The 24,390-nt window shown below is 41.2% G+C and overlaps 1 protein-coding gene and 1 pseudogene across 3 annotated transcripts in view; both read right to left on the bottom strand.

Annotated features, from left to right (window-relative positions):
- DENND1A (DENN domain containing 1A) overlaps nucleotides 1-24,390 on the bottom strand; it is a 532,587-nt gene that overhangs the window by 156,149 nt on the left and 352,048 nt on the right. The window lies entirely within an intron of this gene.
- On the bottom strand, nucleotides 14,580-15,422 carry LOC115854496 (mitochondrial fission regulator 1-like pseudogene; annotated as a pseudogene).

The raw sequence follows: 24,390 nt of genomic DNA, 5'->3' as shown, positions 1-24,390 counted from the left end.
CATTGGAAGAAACGGTCTCAGTTGGGAAGGATTGGGGGAGAAATTGATACTCATCCATTTCCCTTTTGCAGAGGGTCATCACTAAGATGCAACCAAAATTGCAAGGAAAATGAAGCTCTGGTGGCTGAATGAATTAAAGTGGACAACGGGGCCAGTCTTACACAACACTGCACGTGCCACATGTCCAGTAACATACGCAGCGTTCCCCACCCCGTCCCGCACCCTCTTCCTGTTTGCCCTGGTCACTACAGGCTCTACCTCTGGGGTCTCTTGGCTTCACTTGCTCCTCTATCCCCGCGCACTCCTCAGGCAGTAGAGTGTAGAGCTTGAGTCACAAGAGCCAAGTCTAAGATTAGAAATCAGTCTTCCTTACTTTCTTAACCTTTCTGAGCTTCAGCTTCCTTTGCTGTAAAATGAGGTAGTTGTAACATACATACACTGTGAGGATTAAAATATAATGCATGTAAATGGAGAACTGACATAACAAACTGCCTGGCTTTGCGTTTTGTTTAATTAGTACCTGGACTACTGCACCTGTCTTTCAACTGGTGGCCCTTCTCCTGTTTTCTTCCTGGTCTAATCCATCCTTTGCACTTTGAATTATCTTTCTAAAACAAGAGGTTGAATCATATCACTTCCTTCTTCTAAAATTTTCAGTGACTCCATGGTGCTAACATATAAAGTCCAAGTTCCTTAGCACAATATTCAAGGCCTTCTATGGGTCTGGCTCCAGCTCTGTTTCCAACTTTATCTTCTACTCAGTCTCAGAGGCCTCAAAACTATCCCTAAGCCTGGGATACTCTTTATCTCATTCTCTAAAAAAACTCTTCTATTAAATATTTTTTTAAAAAGCCGCTGACTTTCTGTGATGCCCTGTCAGAACAAATAGTTCTTTCTCCGGGCACATTAGTTCTGTTACTTTTGTTCATGCCTAATCTTTGCAAGCCCCATGCTGGAGATGTGCTGGGAACAGAGCTGCATGTGATCAGGGCCCAGCTCCTGAGGGCTTGCAGTCAAGCTCCCCCAGACCAGGCACAAGTTAGCTTATTCCTACTTCAGAAGGGGCTCTCCCATTGTATTCATCATCATATTTAGCTTCTTTTGTATAACCAGCAGCTTACATATCTTCCTTCCCGCTACGATGAAGATAACCCTTGCAATTTATACCACTCAACAAGTATAAGATTATTTCTTCATCACTTGGTTGCAATTTGTAGGGGGAGAGGAGAATAAGGACGGCACGCTATTCACCTAGTCACCTCTGAGACACTCCCATCCACCTCTTTCCATCAGTGCTGGCACCTTAAGATCTTTCAGCAGCTTCCCTGTTGCTCTGAGGATAAAGACAGTCCTAGCCTGGCCTGCAAGGCTCCAGCCTTTTTCAGATCTGAGGCTCCTGTACCCCCTCCATGGCTTCGACCACACCAACCGGGTTCCAGTTGCCCTGGCCTCTCTTATACTCCAGGACCTTTGGATAGGCTAACTCCTCTGTCTGGAGTGCTCTCTCCACCGTCACCCGCTTGCCTAGCATTCAGCACCGTGCAACAGGCCTTTCCACAGATAATCGGTCACCTGTGTTGTCCAGTGTGGTAGCTGCTACTGAGCACTTGAAATGTAGCTGCTTCAACTGAGGAACTGAATTTTATTTCATTTTAATCAATTTAAATTTAAATAGCCACATGTGGATAGTAGCTACCATACTGGACAACCCAAGGCCCTAGATCAACTACTATTCATCCTTTAGATCTCAGCTCAAATACCACTGCCTCGGTCTGACCCCCTCAGATTAGGCCAAGGTTCCCTTGTCATATACTCTCCCTGTACCTTTCCTTCAGGGACAAACAGCAAAGTGATGATGTAGTATGTGGCAGTCCATTAATGTCTGTCTCCTCCATTAGACTGAAGGTTCTAGGGAGGCAGGGACCATGGCCACCCTCAGTGCTGGCACAACACTGCAAGTAGAGATACAGTTCTTCTCAAAATCTGACTCAAGTCATCCTGGGCAGGGGGTCCACTTGCATTAACTGCTCAGTGTCAGAACTGAAGTTAAAAGTTGTTTTTTTTTTTTTGATAAATCAGACACCTGCAGCAGCTGGAAGGGGGGCAATAGAATTACTTTCTCTCCCCCTTTATAAAATAGCCCTTAAGGACTAAGGCAGATTGATTCTTCCTTTCGTGAATAAACTAGACATCAAGGCTTTGTTATAAGATCTCCTGGGGAACGTCTGGGTCTGGAGAGGGGAGGAGGAACTATTGCCTCGTTTTCCCATCCTCAGGGGCATGTGTATATTGGCTCCTCTGCTACCTTCACGTGGGCAATGAAATGGCACGGTGCATCTCTCTGTGCCTTAGTTAGTTCTTGCCTAAATTTGAAGCAAAAAGTCTTGATATGTAAGGGCAATCTCACCCCACTCTCTTTCCCAGTAATAGTTTCTGAGAAAACCAGGAATTCATCAGGAAAAAGGAACAGGAACTAGTATTTATCAAGCATTCTACTAGGTACCAATAGCCATGGTAGGTGTTTTCATGCCCAGCACTGTATTAAAATTTCAGAACAAGTGGGCCAGGCAGAGACAGTTATCCCCACTATACAGATGAGAAAAGTGAGCCTCAGCCCCATCTCACACAGATAGTACAGCAAGGGGCAGAGGCTAAAGTCAAGCACAAGTCGGTCTTACTCCAAAGTCTGTGCTATTCCATTAATTCTTACTGCTGCCAGGATTTCTCAGACCAGCAAATTAGATTTGTCCACGATACTGGTTTATTTTTTTCCACAACTTAATATATCTCCATTATTGCCTCCTTTCATTCCTTGCTTTTCTGTTTCTTACTTGAGAACATGGTTGTACCTTGACCTCGGTTGGCTTTAATTGCTTCTTCTGCATCCGATTTTCCCCTCAAAGAGCCTGGTTCTCCATGGGGGAGTGGGGACTGTGCTAGTTACGCGGAGCTCCAAGCTGGGGCCGGCTATGACCCCAGCGGCCCAGGTCTTTGCTCCCTCTGTCTCTCCTGACATCTTATGGGCTGAGTATTAAGTCGGAAAGTTAAGAGGTGAGCATTACAATTCTAAGCAGCTTTTTGTCAGACAAAAGGATCAATTTTCATTATGTGAGTGGCTACTTAACTACATGCTATAATGGCTTTGTTGAGCATCCTGAGAACAAACTATCAAGTCCTCAGGATGACATTCTTGGAGTAAAAAAGTACAATTTAAAAACAAAAAGGTCCATTTCTACTATCTGCCAAATAAAGCTCAGGAGGAGCCTTGCACTCACAGTGTACTCCAGCCCCCTCCCTGCCTGGTTAATCCCAGCACCTCCGCATTGTAAATGGAAACACACAGGAGCAAAGATTTTTGCATTTTCCTATCTATTTGTAATAGTCATCTTCCTCCAAACACATTTTTTTTTGGCCCGAAGTGAAACTGTCTTTGTTTTCCCTAAAAAACAATTTAGTTTTAACACACCACACACACACACACACACACACACACACAATTAATGCAGCTGAACACTAAAGAAGGTTACAAGATTTGAGCTCAAAGTAAATGTGTATTTATAATATTAGGTGGTCATTCAATAAAGATTATTTCTATCCATATGTGTTCATGCACGTATGCCTGTGTATGTAGGTATCCATAGAGTATTTTCAAAGAAGGGTTTTCTCCCCCATACTTCTGGCAGTTTAGGTTTAAAGGTCAGATTTAAACTATCATCATGTTTCACAATGCAATCTGTGCAGTGCTGGGTAATGAAATGGTTCAGTAAAGGTGCTCGTGGAAATTCTTTTAATTAGGTCTAAGGCTTTTCAGTTGTCAACATGAATAAACCAAGAACCAGTCTCTTGCAAACACAAGGCACAAAATACAAATGTAAGTTACCTTTGAAAAGAGAGATACACTCTTGTAAAAGGAAAGTTATAAAGCATGTTTTTTACAACATACACTTCAATTTTTAAAAAAAAAATACCAGCATCTTTCAACAACAAAATGGACTGCAGATCAACAACAAAGCAGTTACTCTATTGCTAATGAACCAGGACACTAATGCTTGCTTCTAATGAAAAGTATTCGGAGGAAGACTAAAGTTTTTCATACCTAAAAATGTTTATCAGGAGACTGACTTTCTTCATGAGCAAAAGCCACCTCTCCATTTAACTATAATTAATCCTACAGATCAGCGGTCTTTCACTCAGACATGTGAATGTCCCATAATGACTCCTGCAAATTGAATGATATCAATGAAAAATGCACTAGAATGCACTTTTGCCTTTAGCATTATCTGAGGCCCAAAAGATGAGCATATCACAGTAGGAACATCATCAAGACTCCTGCTTTTCAAAGCTGTATTGACAAACTAAACTATTTAGATTTGGAATTTTCAGCTGTCAGCTCAAAGCTGAATCTAGGGATTGAAATTCACAAGATGAAAACTGCAAGAAAATGGTAGGTTGCTTTGGGAAGTTGGATTGTATTTCCATTGAGCTTGATGGAAAAAGCAAAACTAAATAAATGATTTCAATCACCACCAATAGTTCATGTTCAGATGGATACAAAGGTGTTCATAAAAGCCGATCAGCTGGCCTGAGACCTGACGTGGAATGGGACAACCCAAATGGAGCAATGGCTGCATGTAATGAACATGTATAATAAATCCATGCATCGATCAACCAATGAATGTATGTCTAGCAAACCCTGAGTTCAGATTCTGACTCAGCTGCTTGCTATTAGCTGGATGTCTTTAGGCATCTTATTTTCTTCTCTTCATTTAACAAAAAAGGGGTAAAGTACCTCCCCTTCCCCTCAGGATTATTATGTAGATTGAATGTCAAGATTTTCAAAGCCTCTCACACAGTACCTGGCACACAGCAGGAGCCTAATAGATGCTGATTATTCTTCCACATTAACCCAACTCCAAAGCCAAAACTACCCAAGCCATTATTTTAGCATAAAAAAGAATAATGGGCTCACAATTAACATTTTCTGGGGCATCAATGACTGAAATGTCACTCATTATGCTAAGCCTAGTGGGTTTATCTAGTGACCCAAACTTATGTGTATTTGGGAGTTAATGAAGTGCTTGGTGTTTACAAAGATAAAAGCAGGATTCGGCTCAGCAACAATCCTGGGCTGAATGGATATAGATTTCCATGCTTAGGGACGTAGCCAGGCCGGATCCATGGTGGATCACATGGGTACATCCACACAGAGTGAGATATCTCCCAAGGGGATCTGGGCATCTCCACCTCCTCATGGGAGAAAAAAAAACAAAACAAAACAGGAAGGGGGGTGGTGGGAAGTGTGTATAATAGATGTGTTTCACAGTGTCCCTGCTGTGATGAACAACTTGATCCACTTACAGTTCCAAACACATGATGCATAAAAGAGCTGACAGAAATTCAATTCTTGCAAAGAAAAGCATCTGCTCTCTAGTGGGAACGGCCAAATATTAAGCAGTTTTAAGGCAGGGCAAAGACCTAGAGGAGCACACTTCATTATCTAGATAGCCAGAGTCAAAAACGCAGATCACAAATGAATGAAGAAGTAGCCGAGATTCCAAGCATTAATTACCCAGAGTAAAACGATTCAAGTTAAATCTTTGTTACGACAAATATTAAACCCAGCTGTGTTTATGTAGCAGTTGTGAAAAAGAAGGAAAAAAAGAAATCCGTGTATAATATCTGTGAGCTCTGCCAGTTAATTGAATTCGCTGGCAGCACTTCCTCTATCAGGAGCCAAACATCCTCAAGGATAAAATGTAGCTTTTAAACAGACCTGGGGAAAACAGAATCAAGAAATTTCAACCAATAAAACACAACTCTTAACTGGTATAAAAGTAAAGTAAAATTCAGTAATGAAAGGAAGGAAGTCTCTTAAACATTTACTGCATTCCAGAGCTTGGAGTTGCGGTTTATTGCTGAGGTCTCTTCTGATGTCCCACAGTGCTTCTGCTCCAGCATCTTTAATGAAGTCCCATAAACTCCCATAAAATACTCAATTGTTGACAAATCCTACACACACACACTCAGGGCAAGGCACACTGGATCACGATGCTCCTTTCCTTCCTACATGAAATTTAGAAGTCACGGAGTGGACACTGTCATGGAGAGTGGTCCAACACAGAAGAGACCTACAGACAATCCCCTAAAGCATGAGGGACGAATGACTGGATAATGGTGATAGGTGATACTGATACGAATTCTCTTCAGCAAACTGTCCCCTGACCCAAGTCCAATATCAGATTTGGGGTGGGGAGAGCTTGGCTAGATTCTAGGAACCAGAGAAGCAACAAGAGGTTGGGTCCAACATTCCACCCTTAGTCTAGTCATTACCTGACCTAACTACCTTAGTTGATTCCCCACTGCCCAAAATATGAAGTCCAGACTTGTTTTTATGACAGAAGACCATTTCCCATCTGGTCCTTCCCACCTACTTCTTTGGTCTCATCTTTTGTCCCTCCCAAACACACACCCTGTGCTCCAGCTGGACTAAACTATTATTCCCTGCCCAAACGCATTATACTTTTGTTCACACCTCCAGCCTCAATGCATTCCATTCCCGCTCCCAGCATGCTCATCTCTCCTTTTCCAGGAACAGTGACTGTTTCTTGTGCATCTTTATGTTCCTATGGTCCAACACACTGAGCACACCTCCAGAAAACGTTGGCTGGATAAATAATCTCCAATCCTGAACTGGCTACTGATCTGCCCTTTTGGGACACTCTGAATGGTTCCTGTGGATGGAAACAAAGCTGCTGGTATAAGTGGGTAGGAGAGCGGCAAGAGATGTGCCAGGAGAGGCAGGCAGAGACTAGATTATAAAAGGCCATATTATGGAGCTTGAATTTTACTCAGAAGAAAATGAGGAACCATTAAGGGTTTTAAGTTGAACAGTGACATTCATGTTCCAGATTATGCCTTCATTTACAGCAACAGAGAATGGTCTGGGATTGGAGAAGTGGGGGCAATACTGGCAGCCCAGCCTTCTGTTACCTCTTTTACTAACCAGCCAGTGACCTCACTGGGAATAAGGTGCATGTCTTAATCATCTCTGCATCCACTATACCCAATACAAAGCCTGACACATAGTAGGTGCTCAGGGAATGCCTGTTTTGGTTTCTTTTGTCTTTTCTGGCTTTACTGAGGTCTAACTGACAAATAAAATTATACAGATTTGAAGTGCACAAGGTGATGATTTGATAAATGTATATATTTTGAAATAATCATCACAATTAAGTTAATTAACATATTCATCACTTCACATAGTTACTTTTTCTTTGTATGTGATAAGGACACTTAAGATCTACTCTCTTAGCAAATTTCAAGTATGCAATAGAGTATTACTAACTACAGTCACCATAATGTACATTAGATCCTTGGAACTTATTCATGTTATAGTTTGTAACCTTTGACCAACATTTCCCCATAGGAAATACCTGTTGAATGAATAAACATTCTATTAGAGAATACTAACGATACATGTTTTACCGGTGGCAGAAGGATCAATTCCACAAGGATACTAAGTCTACAAGGTCTATACACATAAAGAGTTACATAAGATACTCAAGACAATCAGAGCCCGCCCATCTCCCCACTCGGCATTTTCCTTCCTATTGGGATTTTAAGAATGGGTTTTTTGCAAGGTCCACTATTAGTTCAGACATTTCCCGGGCCAGACTACTAAGCCAGACAGCCTGTGGTGTCTGCTCCCTTGCTTCTGGGATTAAATGCATTGTTGACTCACAAGGTAGGATGGCACACCAGCACCTAGGAGGCCCTGTAGCAGCATCTCTAGGGTCTGAAGTTTCCGGGCCTTTGGAAAAAACATGGCATAGAGAAGCTCCAGCCAACAAAGCTGTTAGCAATGGCCTAACAAAGCAAGGCTATCTCTGAGCAGACTGCTCTCTCTCCAACCAGCATTCTAAGCGGGGGTACTCCAGAGAAGAGGCAGCAAGCAGACTCCGGGCTTATTTGTTTTTTGGTTTCTTTTTTTGCGGTACGCGGGCCTCTCACTGTCGTGGCCTCTTCCGTTGCGGGGCACAGGCTCCGGACACGCAGGCTCAGCGGCCATGGCTAACGGACCCAGCCGCTCTGCGGCATGTGGGATCTTCCCGGACCAGGGCACGAACCCGTGTCCCCTGCATCGGCAGGCGGACTCTCAACCACTGCGCCACCTGGGAAGTCCTAGACTCCGGGCTTATTTGAATCTGGGCCGTCCCGAACCAAAGTTTTGCCTTTGGACTCCCACAGACAGTCACCTACATGGTATAGCCCAATTTTAATGTGATTTGAACCAGTCCTGAGGTCACAATTAAACAAGATGCTGTCATTCACTCAGTGAAAATTTACTGAGTACATGCTATATATTTAACTCTGGGGCAGATACAAACGTAAAGAAGGAAGAGTTTTTAGTCCCTACCCTAGAGGGGTTGGAAGAGAGGACACAAGAAGCCAAAAATAATTCCGATATAACATGACGAGTGCTGTAACAGAAGGGTGTGCCATGTGCTTTAAGAATACAAAAGATAGAGCAATCAACTACTGAGGGAGGGTCAAGGAAGACTTCATTCTAGGAAGACCAGAAAACTGATTGGGGTTAGAAGAGACTGAAGACAGGAATGTAATTAGGAAGCCATTGTCCATTTTCCAGTTTCACAGCACAGAAGAGAAGTACAGGGTCCAAGTGACTGCTGGGCCTCACACAGGTGACTGGGATAGCTACACATGCATATAGTTTCCACCAAAAAAAATTATATGAATTTTAAACAATTTTTCAAGAGTAAGTGCTAACTTTCATGTTACTGATAAAAGTGAAAACTGGTATAATTTTTGGGGGGAGGTGGTGGTATTTAAAAGTATGTATCAAAAGCCTTAAATTTTTATATAAATTTTTATATGATTCAGAAATTCTACTTCTAGCAATTCATGGAATTCAAGTAAGTGATATAGAGAGTTAGTTACAAATATGTCCATCATACTGCTGTTTAAAAGAATGCAAGGGCTTCCCTGGTGGCGCAGTGGTTGAGAGTCCGCCTGCCAATGCAGGGGACACGGGTCTGTGCCCTGGTCCGGGAGGATCCCACGTGCCGCGGAGCGGCTGGGCCTGTGAGCCATGGCCGCTGAGCCTACGTGTCCGGAGCCTGTGCTCCGCAACGGGAGAGGCTGCAACAGTGAGAGGCCTGTGTACTGCAAAAAAAAAAAAAAAAAAAAAAGAATGCAAAACTTGAGGGACTTCCCTCGTGGCTCAGTGGTTAAGAATCTGCCTGCTAATGCAGGGGACATGGGTTCGAGCCCTGGTCTGGGAAGATCCCACATGCCGCAGAGCAACTAAGCCTGGTGCACCACAACTACTGAGCCTGCGTTCTGGAGCCTGTGAGCCACAACTACTGAAGCCCACGTGCCTAGAGCCGTGCTCCACAACAAGAGAAGCCACTGCAATGAGAAGCCCGCACACCGCAACAAAGAGTAGCCCCCGCTCGCTGCAACTAGAGAAAGCCCATGCGCAGCAACGAAGACCCAACACAGCCAAAAACAAATAAATAAATTTTATTTTAAAAAAAAAGAACGCAAAACTTGAAATTATCAGGCCAAATATATTATGGTGTATATCCATACAATGAAATGGTAGTTCACACATTAAAAGGTATGAATTTTAATGATTAAAATGGTCACAATGTTTCAATAGTTTTCCTTTTTTTTTTTACTGTGTTGCAGGGAATGAATGTATTATATTTTGTAAACCAGTATTATATGTATATTACGTATATTTAAGAGTTTCATGAATTGATGCTTACCCATATTATTTGAGATATACTCTGATATTCCTTGTTCAACTCCATTAAAAAAAAAGCTTGCTGTGACCCACTAAGTTGATTTTATGGTTTCACTAATGGGTGACTACTTGCAATTTGAAGAAATCCATTTTTAGGGTGTAAAGTAAAATCCCAATGGCATTTAGTAATCATGACCAAAGAGTCAAAATGCTTGGCACTCAATTTACCCAGTAAATTGTAGCTGTAATGTACACTGAATTTCTCCTCTTTTAAAAAGGGAACTCTGATCTTTGCAGATTTTTGCTTTTCCAGATACTTGTACAAAGTGAAGAGTCAAATGTTGAATAAATGAGTTTTCCAAGATCTAGAGTTCAAAGCAGATTGCATATTTTGATCATTCTTTCGTTCATTCACTCATTCCACAAACACTCATTGAATGCCCCAGTGAGTCATGCATTGTGCCAGGGCTGTGTTCACAACCATGTAAAGCCCAAATGCTTAGGAGGGGAAAGAGTTATTATATAGTACGTGGTATAAAAGAAGTATGGGAAAAATGTTATGAAATCCCAGTGCCGAGCTGTGGAAGCATCACAGAAGTGACATTTGAGGAGTGCCCTATAGAGCAAATAGGTTTAGCCAAGTAGAGAAGGAACGGTATCCTCACCAGAGGGAACAGCATGGAAAGAAGCATAGAGATGTGAAAGAGCATGAGGCCTTGGGGAATGGGATCACTCTCCTAGTGAGTGGGAAACGGGGTATGAGTACTGAAGTGATGCAAGATGAGGCTGAGAGGTTGCCTGGGGTCAGCGTCCAGCTTGTGAAGAAGATTGGATGCAGCATAGAAGGACTGGAAACTACTCTGGCCTGGGGCACTGCAGGTGCTCTGTAAACAGTATCTTTCTTCCCTTGCCTTCTCCCCCTTCTCACACCAAGGAAGACTGCTCAAGATGGTTTCTCTCTCTTCACATGCTTAGAAACCTCTTGGATATCCCTCAAAAATTCCACCAAGGAAGAACAAGAAGTTTAAGTGATTTAAAACGCATCATTAAGTCATTTGTGATCTTTTTATCCAAAGAATATGGAGAAGAAAGAGAAACTACAGTCCTGAAGACATACAAACCATAAAGCCAAAAGCCAAGATTCAAGTGTTTCAGGAGAGAGGAGGAAAGATGAGTTTTCCATCATAAAACTAGTAATAACCATATCACAGAAAATTTAGAAAATGAGAGAAAAAAATGTTAACTCATAACTTTACTATCCTAATATACCACTGTTGATAATTTGGAAGTTCTTTTAAAACTCTTACTTCTGAGTATCTGGCTGTTTTTCTTAATTGTAGTCATGGTAGATATATCATTCAATATTCTGCTTTTTCCACTGAACTGTATCCTTAGCATTTCCTGTGTTGCCCACATTCTTCACAGCAATCATTTTTAGTGACTGTATGGTACACTCCATTGAATGGCAGTGGAATAGATCACCTTAAACACTCCCCTTAATTTTGGATATTAAGGTTGTTCCCAACTTCAGTTAACATAAACAATGCTATTTGGTTAGGTGGCTTTCTCCATTTAGAAGGATTTGCCAGAAAAAAACCCTTAAAGGTAGAATTATTGAGTCAAAAGGTAATACGTATTTTAATGTCCTATTACATATATCACCACATAAGAAAGCCTGATTTAGAAGAGCATTGATCAGGTTACAGAAAGCACGAAGTAAAAGAAAGGAGAGTGTAAGCAGATGGTAAAGGTCTCCGCATATACGTGCATACACAGAAACCTGTGAGTTTCAGGCCAAAGAATATTAGAAAGGGCCCCGACTGAGCTCTGGGAAATCAGTGATGAGGTGTGGTATGTTCACCTCACTGGAAGCCTGGAAGCGTCTGAGCTCTCTTTTGCCAAGCTTTTAAAAAGCTCTACAAATTTTATCCGTTGGCTAAACAGTGTATACTTAACACTCTTGAAGGAACAAGAGATGTTCTTTAAATTTTAAGAGAGAAACAGATGAAGAGTGCTTGGTTAAATGGCTGCGGAGGGAGGGACATTATGTTTCTGTTCAAAGCATCCACATGGGCTTGAGATAAACACCAGCAACGAAAACCCAATGCAGCCAAAAATAAATAAATAATAAATTTATTAAAAAAAAAAAGAAGTCTGTAAACAGGCCTTTATACCAATAAAAGATGGACTATTCTTGCCATATTCCTTTCCCCAAATCCATAGCTAGGGAACAATACAATATTGTCAGTGAAAGCAGTACATTTGGCAAGTTTCATGGAACCCAGCAAAGTACAACAGTATTAACCTTGCCAACTCTCTCTCTTTTTTTTTAATGGTACAAAAAGCTAACTAAGATTACAAAATTTAAGACTAAATTGTCTAGGTAACTAGTAGAAAGCCAGAGCCACCCTGCCTCCAAAGTTACCCCTTAACCCATGTTCATAAATCATGTGAAAATCAGCAGAGCTGCTCTGAAAGCTAATCAATATTAGAACTTCCTTTTTAAAATTAATTTCCAAGTCCTCTTCCTTTTGAAAATTTACTTTATGAAGTCATAACTAATATACAATAGAATGCATATATTTAAAAAGTACAGTTCAATGAGTTTTGACAAATATATACATCTGTGTAACCATCACCACAATCAAGAAATAGAACACTTCCTTCACCTCAGAATGTTCCTTCCTGCCCTTTTCAATCAGTTCCTGCCTTCTCCATCCCAGGCCGAGGCAACCACTGGCCTGCTTTCACCCACTATAGAGTAGTTTTCTCTCTTTTAGATTTTAAATACATGAAATCATATAGTACATTCTCATGTGTCTGGCTTTTTTTGCTCAGTGTAATATACTCAAGATTCATCCATGTTGTTTTGTGTATCACAAGTATGTTACAATGAATAATGACTCATGTAGTAAAAAGTAGGGATAAAATATAGTGTTTCTCCATCTATCAGCTGATGGACATTAGGATTATTACCAGGTATTGTTTACTGTGAATAAAGCTGCTATAAACACTTGTGTACAAACCTGTTTGGATATATATTTTCATTTCTCTTGAATAAATACCCAGGAGTGGGGTTATTGGGTTATATTGCTGGTGTACATTTAACTTCAGAGAAAACTGCCCAACTGTTTTCCAAAGTGGTTGTTCTGTTTTATGCTCCCAATACCAGTGATGAAAGTTTCAGATCAGTTGTTCCACATCCTTCCTAACACTTGTTATTGTCAGTCTTTAAAAAAAAAATTTTTAAGTCAGGTATGACTTACATATAGTAAAATTTACCACTTTTGGTGGCTAGTTTTATGAATTTTGAAAGATGCACATAGCCATGTAACCATCCCCACAATCAAGATACAGAACAGCTCCGTCACCCCAAATGCCCTCACACCCCTTGACAGTCAGCTGCTCCTCCCAGCCCTGCTCCGGACAACCGCTCATCCGAGTTCTCGCTCAACAGTTTTGCCTATTCCAAAACGTCAAATAAATGGATTATTTCACTTAGCATAATGTGAGATTCATCCATTTTGTTGGATAGATCAGTACTTAGTTTCTTTTGATTGCCAAGCAGTATTCCACTTTACAGGCACACCACTGTCCCTCACCAGTTGAAGGACATCTGGAATGTTTCCAGTTTTTGGCAATTATGAACAAAGCTGTTAAAAACATTCACGTCCATGCGTCTGTGTGTACATAAGTTTTCATCTTCTTGCGTGTATACCTAAGACTGAAATTACTTGGTCACAGAGTAAACATTTGTTTAAGATACTCATTTATAAGAAATGCAGTCTTTTTACTTTAGCCATACCAGTGGGTATATAGCAGTACCTTCCTTGTGGTATCAATTTACACCCTCATGGAACATCTTTCCCTGTGCTTACTGGCTATTGTTTTTCTTTTTTCTCTCCAAATCCGTCCTTTAATGTCAGGTAGTGCTTCAACCTAAACACACACAGGATACATACCGTAGAGAAAACGGACCTGAGGGCATCCGAGTCATGGACGGTGTGGTAGGTAAAAACCTTGGCCCAATGCAAAGGAGCAGTCAAGGGCCTGGAAGAAGGATGGTACTCTCTTTCCCCTCTCCATTTCTCTTTCCTACTGGGCTTAAACTAAAGTTTGTGGAAGAGAAAGAGCTTTCAATTAGTGGAACCAATGAGGTCCCAGGGCCTTGGAAGGTAGATTTGGTTGTACAGTATTACAAAATATATTTAAGAAAAAAACAGCCCAGGCCTCCCAGCAGCCCAAGTGTCAGCTGGTCCAGTGGCCCGACCTCTACATGTAGGTGTTGGACCGGGAAGGGGGAGGGAGTGATTGCTGGGCACTGGTGTCAGTTCATGATGGAGCAGCATAAGATCTTCCCTGCTCTGTGAACGTGCACATAAACATAGCCCCCTGCCCTCAGCCCTGCTCTGCTGCAAGGAAGCCACTCAGAGTAAGTGACAGCTGGGCACAAAGTGTTCAGTAAGACCAGTTATGGGGTCTAGTGCAGTGAAGTCAGTCATTCATTTAGGACCTATTTTCACACAGGGGCAAGGAAAAACCAGAAACTTCTATCTCACCCTTTAAACTGGGACATTCCAACCTATACAATTACCTGTAACGTGTCTCAGCTCAAAACAGGCCTTAGCTTCTGCTAAGGTTTGAAGTATGGAAAACATACAGTGCAGCTCTTCTCTTGGTCTAAGCTCTAGCTTTCGGCAAGACTGTTGCAGAAGATTTCTAATTGAGAGGCAGAAGCATCTGCGGTGAGGAAGGCAGCTATTGAAGGAATTCCAGGAGCCTGAGGCTGAGTTTGCAGAGCTGAGTGCTATCAATTTCCTTTTCTACTGGTATCTTCTTCCTTCAGAGCAAACTTCCTCCTTAGGACCTCAGAGGTAAGCATGGCAGGGTCTTCCTCCTTCAATAAACTCCAGTTCAGGTCTTGGCTCTGCTTCACTCGGTGGAAGTCCTTTAGGATATCCATCATATCTGCAAAGCTGCTGGCCTTGGACAGAGAGACGCAGTCATCTTCTTCAGACGGGCTGCAGGTAGCTTTGTGTTCTGGTTTGCAACATTCAGGGCTGGCAGAACAAAGCAGGGGGACTGATGGAAGCTCAGGGACCTGTACCTTGGTCTCCTTGGTGATGTCACTAATGACAAAGGAAGTTGTAGAGTGGAATGAGGATCCAAAACAAGGTAAGGGAGAAGAGACAATTGAACTTCCTGCATCAGCTGACACTATTTTAGCAATCTGGCTGCGCAGGTGGCTCAGCTCATCCTGCAGCTCTTTGGTGCAGCCAAGGGCTGGCAGGGCTGGCTTCTTCAAGGCCAGAAGCCTCTCCTCCGACCCACGCAGTTTGGGCACTGAGGCATTGCGCTGAATGACGATCAGAGGGCTGGGCTTGCAGGTGTGCCTCAGGGGGCGTGTATGGCTCCTGACCAGGACATAAGTCTCCTCTACATCTGCAGGAATCCAGACGATGTCAGCCAGAGTAGGGACTGGCAGTACATGCCTCAGACACAGGTCAGAGATGTTGGGCAGGGTCTCAAAGGATGCCCGGGGACATGGCTTCAGGGGCAGGTCGGTCCCGATTCTTCTCACTATACTTTGAGCAGCCCCACGCGGCTTGTTTTGCCAGATTGGGATGGTCACATTGGCCTCCATTCCTGACATTTCAACTGGCTCCTGCACTTGAAGCACAAGGCAGCCACAGGGCAGCTCTGGAGGCTTGGAATGGCAGGAGGCGTGAAGCCTTCATATCAGGCCATTTTAAGAAACACCAGACTTATCTTCCTCAGGGCCCCTCCTGCCACAGCCTTATTGGCCATTTGAATATCTTTTATTGTTGAGTGACTCTTCAAGTCTTTTGCCTACTTTTTAATTGGGCTGCTGTCTTATTATTCAGTTTAAGGGTTCTTTATATATTCTGGGGAAGAAGTCCTTTTGCAGATATAAGTATCAAGAATATTTTCTCTCAGTCTGTGGCTTGCCCCTTCATTTGTAAAATGGTGACTTTTTTTTTTTTGGCTGCATTGGGTATTCGTTGCTGCGCGCGGACTTTCTCTAGTTGCGGTGAGTGGGGGCTACTCTCTGTTGCGGTGTGTGGGCTTCATTGCAGCGGCTTCTCTTCTGGCGGAGCACAGGCTCTAGGTGCGCGAGCTTCAGTAGTTGTGGCACATGGGCTCAGTAGTTGTGGCTTGAGGGCTCTAGATCTTAGGCTCAGTAGTTGTGGTGCATGCGCTTAGTTGCTCCGTGGCATGTGGGATCTTCCAGGACCAGGGCTCGAACCCACGCCCCCTGCATTGACAGGCAGATTCTTAACCACTGCGCCACCAGGTAAGTCCCTGTGTTTTATGTCTTAACTAAGAAAACTATGCTTACCTTAAGTTCATGAAGATTTTCTCCTATCTTTTCTTCTATTCATTTTATAGTTTTTGCCTCTAAGTTTAGGTCTATAATCCATTTTGGGCTAATATTTGAAAGAGGTAAAAGTCAACACTCATTTTTTTCCATATAGATATCCAGTTCTTCCAGTAGCATTTGTTGAAGAAAACTATCCTTCCTCAATTGAATTACTTTGGCATGTTTGTTGAAGATCAATTAACCATTTATGTGTGGGCCTAATTCTGAACTATTTATTCTGTTCTATTGAACTCTATGTTTACCTACAATGTTGATCTACATTTACTATAACTTTACTGGAAGCCTTAAAAGTAGGTAATACAAGTCCTACAACTTTGTTCTTTTTCAACATTGTTTTGGCTATTCTAGATCTTTCGCATATTCATGTGCATGTTAGAATCAGCTCAAGTTGTTTTTTTTTTTTAAGCCATCTGGAATTTGGGCTGGGATTATATTGAATCTATAGATCAATTTAGGAAAAATTAACATCTTAAAAATATTGAGCCTTCCAATCCAAAAAGTGGAGTATCTCTCCATTTGTTTAGGTCTTTTAAATTATTTTCTGAGAAATGTTTTATAGCTTTCAGTATACAAATCTTGCACATATTTTGTTAAATGTATTCCTAAGTATTCTGTGTTTTGTATGCTATTTAAAATGGTACTTTAAAATATTTCATTTTTCAATTGCTCATTACTAGTATATAGAAGTACATTTGGTTTTTATATGCTAACCTTATCCTGTACCTTTGCTAAATTTGTTTATGAGACCCCCTTTGGATTTTCCATATACATGATCATGTTGTCTGAATAAAGACAATTTTTCTTCCTTCTTTCTAACCTTTAGGGCTTTTATTTCTTTTCCTTGTCTTAGTGAGTGGTTAGAACCTCCAGTACAATGCTGAATAGAAATGGGAAGAGCTAACATCCTTTTTTTGTTCTCGTTCTCAAGGGGAAAGCATTCAGTCTTTCACCACAAAGTATGTTGGCTCTAAGTTCTTCCTAGATGCTCTTTATCACTATGAGGATACCTAGGTTTGCTAAGAGCTTTTATCAAGGACAGATGTTGAATTTTTCCTAAAATACTTTTTTGGCTTATGTTTCGATATAGTTTTCCTTTTTTAGTCTGTTGATATGGTAAATTACACTGATTTATTTTCAAATATTTAACCAATCTGTGCACATTTGATCATGATGTATTATCCTTTTTATATTGCTGGATTCAATTTGCTAATATTTTGTTAAAGGTTTTTACATCTATATTTATTAGGTATATTGATCAATATTTTTTTTTCTTGTAAATTCTTTGTTTGATTTTCATGTCAGGGTAATGCTGACCTCATAAAATAAGGTGGAAGGTGTTCCTTTCCTCTCTATTTTCTGAAAAAGTTAGTGTAAGATGTATCCTAAAATATATGATAGAACTAATCCGTGAAGCTATCTGGGCCTGGAGTTTTCTTTGTGGGAAAGTTTTAATTAATTACAAATTCAAATTTCTTTAATAGAAACAGTACTATTTTTCAACTTTCTATTCCTTCTTCAGTCACTTTATGTTAACTGTGTATTTCAAGGCATTTGTTCATTTCATCCAATTTGTCAAAATTATAGGCATCAAATTGTTACTAATACTCCCTTAATTCCTTTTTTCTGTTTCTCTTTTTCAAAAAATATACATTTTGGAATATTCTTAGATTCATAGAAAAGTTGCAAAGATAGTAGAGAGAGTGCCCAGATACTCCTCAACGCAGTTTCAGTTTCCCATACCTTACATTACCATGGTGCATTTGTCAAAACTAAGAAACTGACATTGGTACATTATTATTAACTAAACTCCAAACTTTATTGTGATTTCATCAGTTTTTCCATTAATGCGTCTTTTCTATCCTAGAATTCAACCCAGAATTCCAATTTAAAAAAAAAAATTTTGGGGGGGGGGCTGCACTGCGCGGCATGCGGTATCTTAGTTCCCCAACCAGGGATTGAATCCGTGCCCCCTGCAGTGGAAGCACCGAGTCTTAACCACTGGACCGCCAATGAAGTCCCTGACCTTGATAGTTTTGAGAAGTACTGGTCAGGTATTTGATAGAACGTCCCTCAATTTGAGTTTATCTGAAGGTTTTGTCATGATTTTACTGGGTTTCTGGAAAGAATAACACAAAAGTGACATATCCTCCTCATCACGTCATATCAAGTTTACAGTGATATTCACATTACATCACTTGGTTAAGGTAGTTTCTGCCATTTCTCCACTAAAGTTACTCTTTTTTCCTTTATATACACTAGTTTTGGAAGTGAGTCACTAAGTCCAGCCCACACTCGTGTGTGTGTGTGTGTGTGTGTGTGTGTGTGTGTGTGTGTGTGTGTGTGTGGTGCGGACACAGAGATTAAGCTCCTTCTCCTAGACAGGACAATATCTACAGATATTAATTTGAAATTCTTTCGTAAGGAAGATTTGTCTCTTCTCCCCTACGAATTCTCTTCATTAGTGTTTGTATGGTATATCTTCTCTACCCTTTTACTTTTCATCTGACTCTTTAAGGTGGAATTCTTGTAGACAGCATATAATTGGGTCTTACTTTTAAAATATAATTTAATAATCTCCAATAAGTGGAGTATTTAGACCACGTACATTTAATGTACTAATCACTATAGTTGGGTAGATCTATCATCATGCTAACTTTTCTATTTGTTCCATCTGTGTTTGGTTCCTTTATCCTTCCCGCCTCCAAAATCTTTTGGATCTTCAATATTGGTTTATTAGCTATATACCACTTTCTTTTTCCTTAGCGGTCTTCTAAGGTTTACAATATACATTTTTTTAAATTTTATTTATTTATTTTTGGCTGCGTTGGGTCTTCATTGCTGTGCACGGGCTTTCTCTAGTTGTGTCGAGCGGGGGCTGTTCTTCGTTGCAGTGTGCAGGCTTCTCATTGTGGTGGCTTCTCTTGTTGCGCAGCACAGGCTCTAGGTGCGCAGGCTCAGTAGTTGTGGCTCATGGGCTCTAGAGCACAGGCTCAGTAGTTGTGGCACACGGGCTTAGTTGCTCTGTGGCATGTGGTATCTTCCCAGACCAGGGCTCGAACCTGTGTCCCCTGCATTGGCAGGCAGATTCTTAACCACTGTGACACGAGGGAAATCCTACAATATACATTTTTAACTTAATAGTCTACTTTCAAATAATATTATAACAGTTTACATATAATTTAAGAACCTTAAAACAGTATACTTCCATTCTCCCCGTCCTTTGTCCTACTGTTGTCATACATTTTACTTCTACGTACAGCACGTAATACACTGATATTATTTACTTTAAATACTCATTTATCTTTTATTTTTTTGCGGTACGCGGGCCTCTCACTGTTGTGGCCTCTTCCGTCGCGGAGCACAGGCTCCGGGCACGCAGGCTCAGCGGCCATGGCTCACGGGCCCAGCCGCTCCATGGCATGTGGGATCTTCCCTGACCGGGGCACGAACCCGTGTCCCCTGCATCGGCAGGCGGACTCTCAACCACCGCGCCACGAGGGAAGCCCTTGCCTTTATTTTTGAAGGATATTTTCACTGGATATAGATTTCGAGGTTGAAGAAAATTTTCCTTCATTACTTTAAAAATGTCATTCCATTATCTTCTGGTTCATGTTGTTTCTTACAAGAAGTCTTCCGTAATCACTTTTTTCTTTTACATAATGTGTCTTTCTTCTTTAGCTAATTTTAAACTTTTCTTCGTATTACTTGTTTTGAGTAATTATCATGATGCACCTTTGTGTGCTTTTGTTTGCGGCTATTATGCTCGAGGTTCATTCAGCTTCCTGGAACTGAGTTGATTGTTTTCATCAAAACTGAAGAAAAATTGTCTATAATCTCATTAAACATTTTTTCTGTCTCTCTCCACCCTCCTCTCCTTCTAGGATTCTACTTACATGTATGTTAGTCCTCTTGATATTGTGCTATGGGTCCTCGAGGTTCTGTCAACCTTTTTCAGTCTTTTTCCTTTCTATGCTTCATAATGGATAGTTTTTATTGCTATGTCTTCGAGTTCATTGATCATTTGTGCTGTAGTGTCTAATATCCTTTTAATCCTATCAGTGAAATTTTCATTCCAGGTATTATATCTTTCACCTCTAGATATTCCCTTTCATTCATTCTTTTTATAGCTTCCATTTCTCTCCTCATTTAGTTCAAGTCTTCCTTTAAATTCATGAGCATACTTATAACTTTTATAATGTCTATCTTAAGGTTCTCATCTGCTAATTCCATCATATCATCATTTTTTAGTTTGTTTCTGTTAACTAATTTTTCTCTTGGTTACGGGTTACATTTTTCCTGATTCTCAACATGTCTAGTATTTTTTTTAACATCTTTATTAGAGTATAATTGCTTTACAATGGTGTGTTAGTTTCTAGTTTATAACAAAGTGAGTCAGTTATACATATGTCTCCATATCTCTTCCCTATTGCATCTCCCTCCCTCCCACCCTCCCTATCCCACCCCTCTAGGTGGTCACAAAGCACTGAACTGATCTCCCGCTGCTATGCAGCTGCTTCCCACTAGCTAGCTACTTTATGTTTGGTAGTGTATATATGTCCATGCCACTCTCTCACTTTGTCACAGCTTACCCTTCCCCTTCCCCTTCCCCGTATCTTCCGGTCCATTCTCTAGTAGGTCTGCATCTTTATTCCCGTCTTGCCCCTAGGTTTTTCTGACCTTTTTTTTTTAGATTCCATATATATGTGTTAGCATACGGTATTTGTTTTTCTCTTTCTGACTTACTTCACTCTGTATGACAGTCTCTAGGTCCATCCACCTCACTACAAATAACTCAGTTTCATTCTTTTTTACGGCTGAGTAATATTCTGTTGTATATATGTGCCACATCTTCTTTATCCATTCATCTGTTGATGGACACTTAGGTTGCTTCCATGTCCTGGCTATTGTAAATAGAGCTGCAATGAACATTTTGGTACATGACTCTTTTTGAATTATGGTTTTCTCAGGGTATACGCCCAGTAGTGGGGTTGCTGGGTCGTATGGTAGTTCTATTTTTAATTTTTTAAGGAACCTCCATACTGTTCTCCATAGTGGCTATATCAATTTACATTCCCACCTGTCTAGTATTTTTTTTGATAGGATGCTAGATATTGTGAACGTTACATTGTTGGGTATCAGATTTTGTTGTCTTTTTTAAAAGAGGGTTGAAGTTTACTTTGACAGGTTAATTTCCCTGTATATCAGATTGATCCTGATAAGGCTTAAAAAGAAATGGTTTTGTTTAAAAGTTTTTACTGAAGTTTAACATACATACATAAAAGTACACATATCATTTGTGTACAGCTTGATAAATTCTTGCCCACGTACTTGGCACTCAGATCAAAAGCCAGCACGTTACCAGTATCACAGAAGATCTGTCTTGTGTTCCTCAAGGCTTGATTTTAAGCTGTGTTAGGGCAGGGCTAAAATCATCTTTACCCTAGAGCTAATTTAGACTACTACACCAAGGCATGGCCTCTGTGGGTCTCTAACGACTGCCTGAGTGATCAACAAGATCTTACTCTGGCCGGCTGGAGCTTGAATGGCTCCTACTCTTAGGAGCTCCCCTCTACACACGGGCAGATCAGCCTACAGAAGGTTAGTGAAGGGGACTCAATTCAGATTTTTGCTGAGTAGCTCCCTCCTATCTGGTACTCTGACCCACAAATTTAAACCACCTCTCCCTCAAACTCAGATCTCTACCCCCTTGATTCAGCAAGATGGTGTGCTTTGCTGGGGAGTCCCCTCTGGCAACAGGGTCCAGAAAATGCCTCAAGGCAGAAAGCCAGGGGGATCACAGGCCTCTTCTCAATTGCTTCCTTTCTCTCAGGGATTATATTCCTGCACTGCTTGTTGTCCAATACGTGAAAACAGCTGTTTTCATATTTGCCCAGAGTTTTATTTGTAAATGGAGGGAGGAGAAATTCAGTTCCAATTATTCCATCATGGCTAGAAACAGAACAAAGGCCTCTTTTAATAAAATTTCCAGCATGGATGCCATGTTTTGCAACATTTCATCTACCAAAATAACCCAATCCACATGTCCCTTCCATCCTTCCATCTATCTATTCAGTGGCTGCTACATCCCTCGGAAACAAAGATGAATAAAACTTGATTCCTGCCCTCAAAGAACTCACAATTAAAAGAGAAAGCCAGAAATGTGTAATAAATTATACCGCTGGATGGTAAGTATAATTTTATAAGCAATATAAGGGTTTGAGAGGACAAAAAGAAAGGTACGGTCAAATCTACTTGGAGAGGTCAGGGAAGGTTTTTACAGACTTAGGTTTAGCCTAAGTTTTGAAAAATGAGTTTCATTTTTCATTAGTGATTGACAGATGGGGTAGGACATTTGGGACAAAAGAAACTGTATGCAAAGTATAAAGTCATGAAACAACATGTAAGCTTGGGAGAACTACTAATTCCAAACACCTATAACATAGGGTTTGAAGCAGGGACAGGAAAGAGCTAAAGTTATGGGGAAAAAATGGGAGGATCCTATCATAAAGGAGGGCCCTGCATGCCATGCTAACCATCATTTGCATCCGTAATTCATCATCATTGACTACCACCTACACAGCTCATAGGATAACTGCTTTATACATATTATATTCATTACATTTAATTCACACAACCATATATTATAAGGAAACTAAGGCTCAGAGAGCTTACATAATTTTGCCCAAGATCACATGATTAGTAAGTGAAGAAGCCAGAATTTGAACAAAGGTCTGATTCCAAAGCCAACAAAAGAAACTTGCCTCTAATCTGTAGGCACTGGGAAGTTATAGAAGGATGTTTTTGTCTTCAGAACTTGTTTTTTGTTTTTAAAATTATATTCACTGATGAAATGGTTTTCAGTAGGAAGAAATAAAGTTAAATTTATGTTTTGGAAAGGGCTCTCTAGTACATGAGGAAGAAGGGCTGGAGTCTGAAGAACCAGTTCAGAGGCTGAGGGAAACAGTACAGGAGAGAAATAAGAGCTTGGACTAGGTGGTGTTTAGGAGGGATGGAGACAAGGATTTGGGAAAGTTTAAGAAGCAGAATCTGTCAGATGCAGTAAACAAGTAGCTTTGGCAAAAGGGGAGATTGTGAGGTCAACTGTGGACATGCTGATACACTGAAAGGACCTGGTTCTGTACCACGAGCAGAGGATGCAAAGGTGTACCGGACAAGATTTCCCCTCTCAAGGACTTGACAGCTCATGTAGCCTCAATGAAGGCAAGCACCTTTCAACACTAGATGGGGTGGACATCATCAGCGCCCCGTGCTTCAGCCCCAACAGACACTGGCTCTGCTGCCACAGGCCCAGCATCCAGATCTGGGACTTGAAGGGCAAGGTCATTGTAGATGAACTGAAGCAACGAGTTATCAGTACCAGCAGCAAGGCACGGCTGCCCCCGTGTGACTCTGGCTTCGTCTGCTGTTGGCCAGACTCTGTTTGCTGGCTACACGGACAATCTGGAACGAGTGTGGCAGGTGACCATAGACACCCACTAGAGATATATGGCAGAGCTTTAAAAATAAAAGACTGGTTTTCTGAGTTTAAAAAAAAAAATCAAATCTATGAATTCCACTGAAACACAGTAAGTACTATATGGACCATATTCCCTCCTCACTACTATCTTGGAATCTTTGATGAGTCTAAAGCCCCATTCTGGAAACAACTGCTGTGGAACATTCTCAACCCTCCACAAACCAGCTTGCAAATGGGAGGTCCTTTTCATGTGGGCTGAGAACTGTTAGGACATGGAGGGAACCAACTGTCCTCTAACTCTGGCTGTAATTATTGACAATGATTTTTATTAAGAACAAATGCAGCACCATTTATCAAACACTGACAAGTGAGCACGGTGTCAAGCACCTGATGAACACCCCCATCTCACTTACCTGCCACAACGATCTAATGACAGGCCTAGCAGTCCTCTTTTGAGGATGGGAAACTGAAGCTCAGAGAGTGAAAATAACTTGCTCAAGTTTCCTTGGTTCCCTGAGGCCACCTCACTGATCACCTGAAAGGCAACTTGGAATGCGCCATCTGCATGGGCCTTCAGTGCCCTCTCCCTGGGCTCCTCTGTGCCTGATTTCCTATTTTCTTTGTGGCCCCTGTTACGCTATACCCTGAGATATATGTGATTCACATGTCTGTTTCCCACACTGGAATATGCTCTTTGAAGGAAAGGACTAGATCTGCTTCATCTTTGCTATTTGATGCCCA

This window comes from Globicephala melas, chromosome 6 (assembly GCF_963455315.2).
Source record: "Globicephala melas chromosome 6, mGloMel1.2, whole genome shotgun sequence".
Lineage (NCBI taxonomy): Eukaryota > Metazoa > Chordata > Mammalia > Artiodactyla > Delphinidae > Globicephala > Globicephala melas.
Note: the sequence above shows the minus strand (reverse complement) of the source record. Positions and strands in the feature narration are given on the sequence as shown.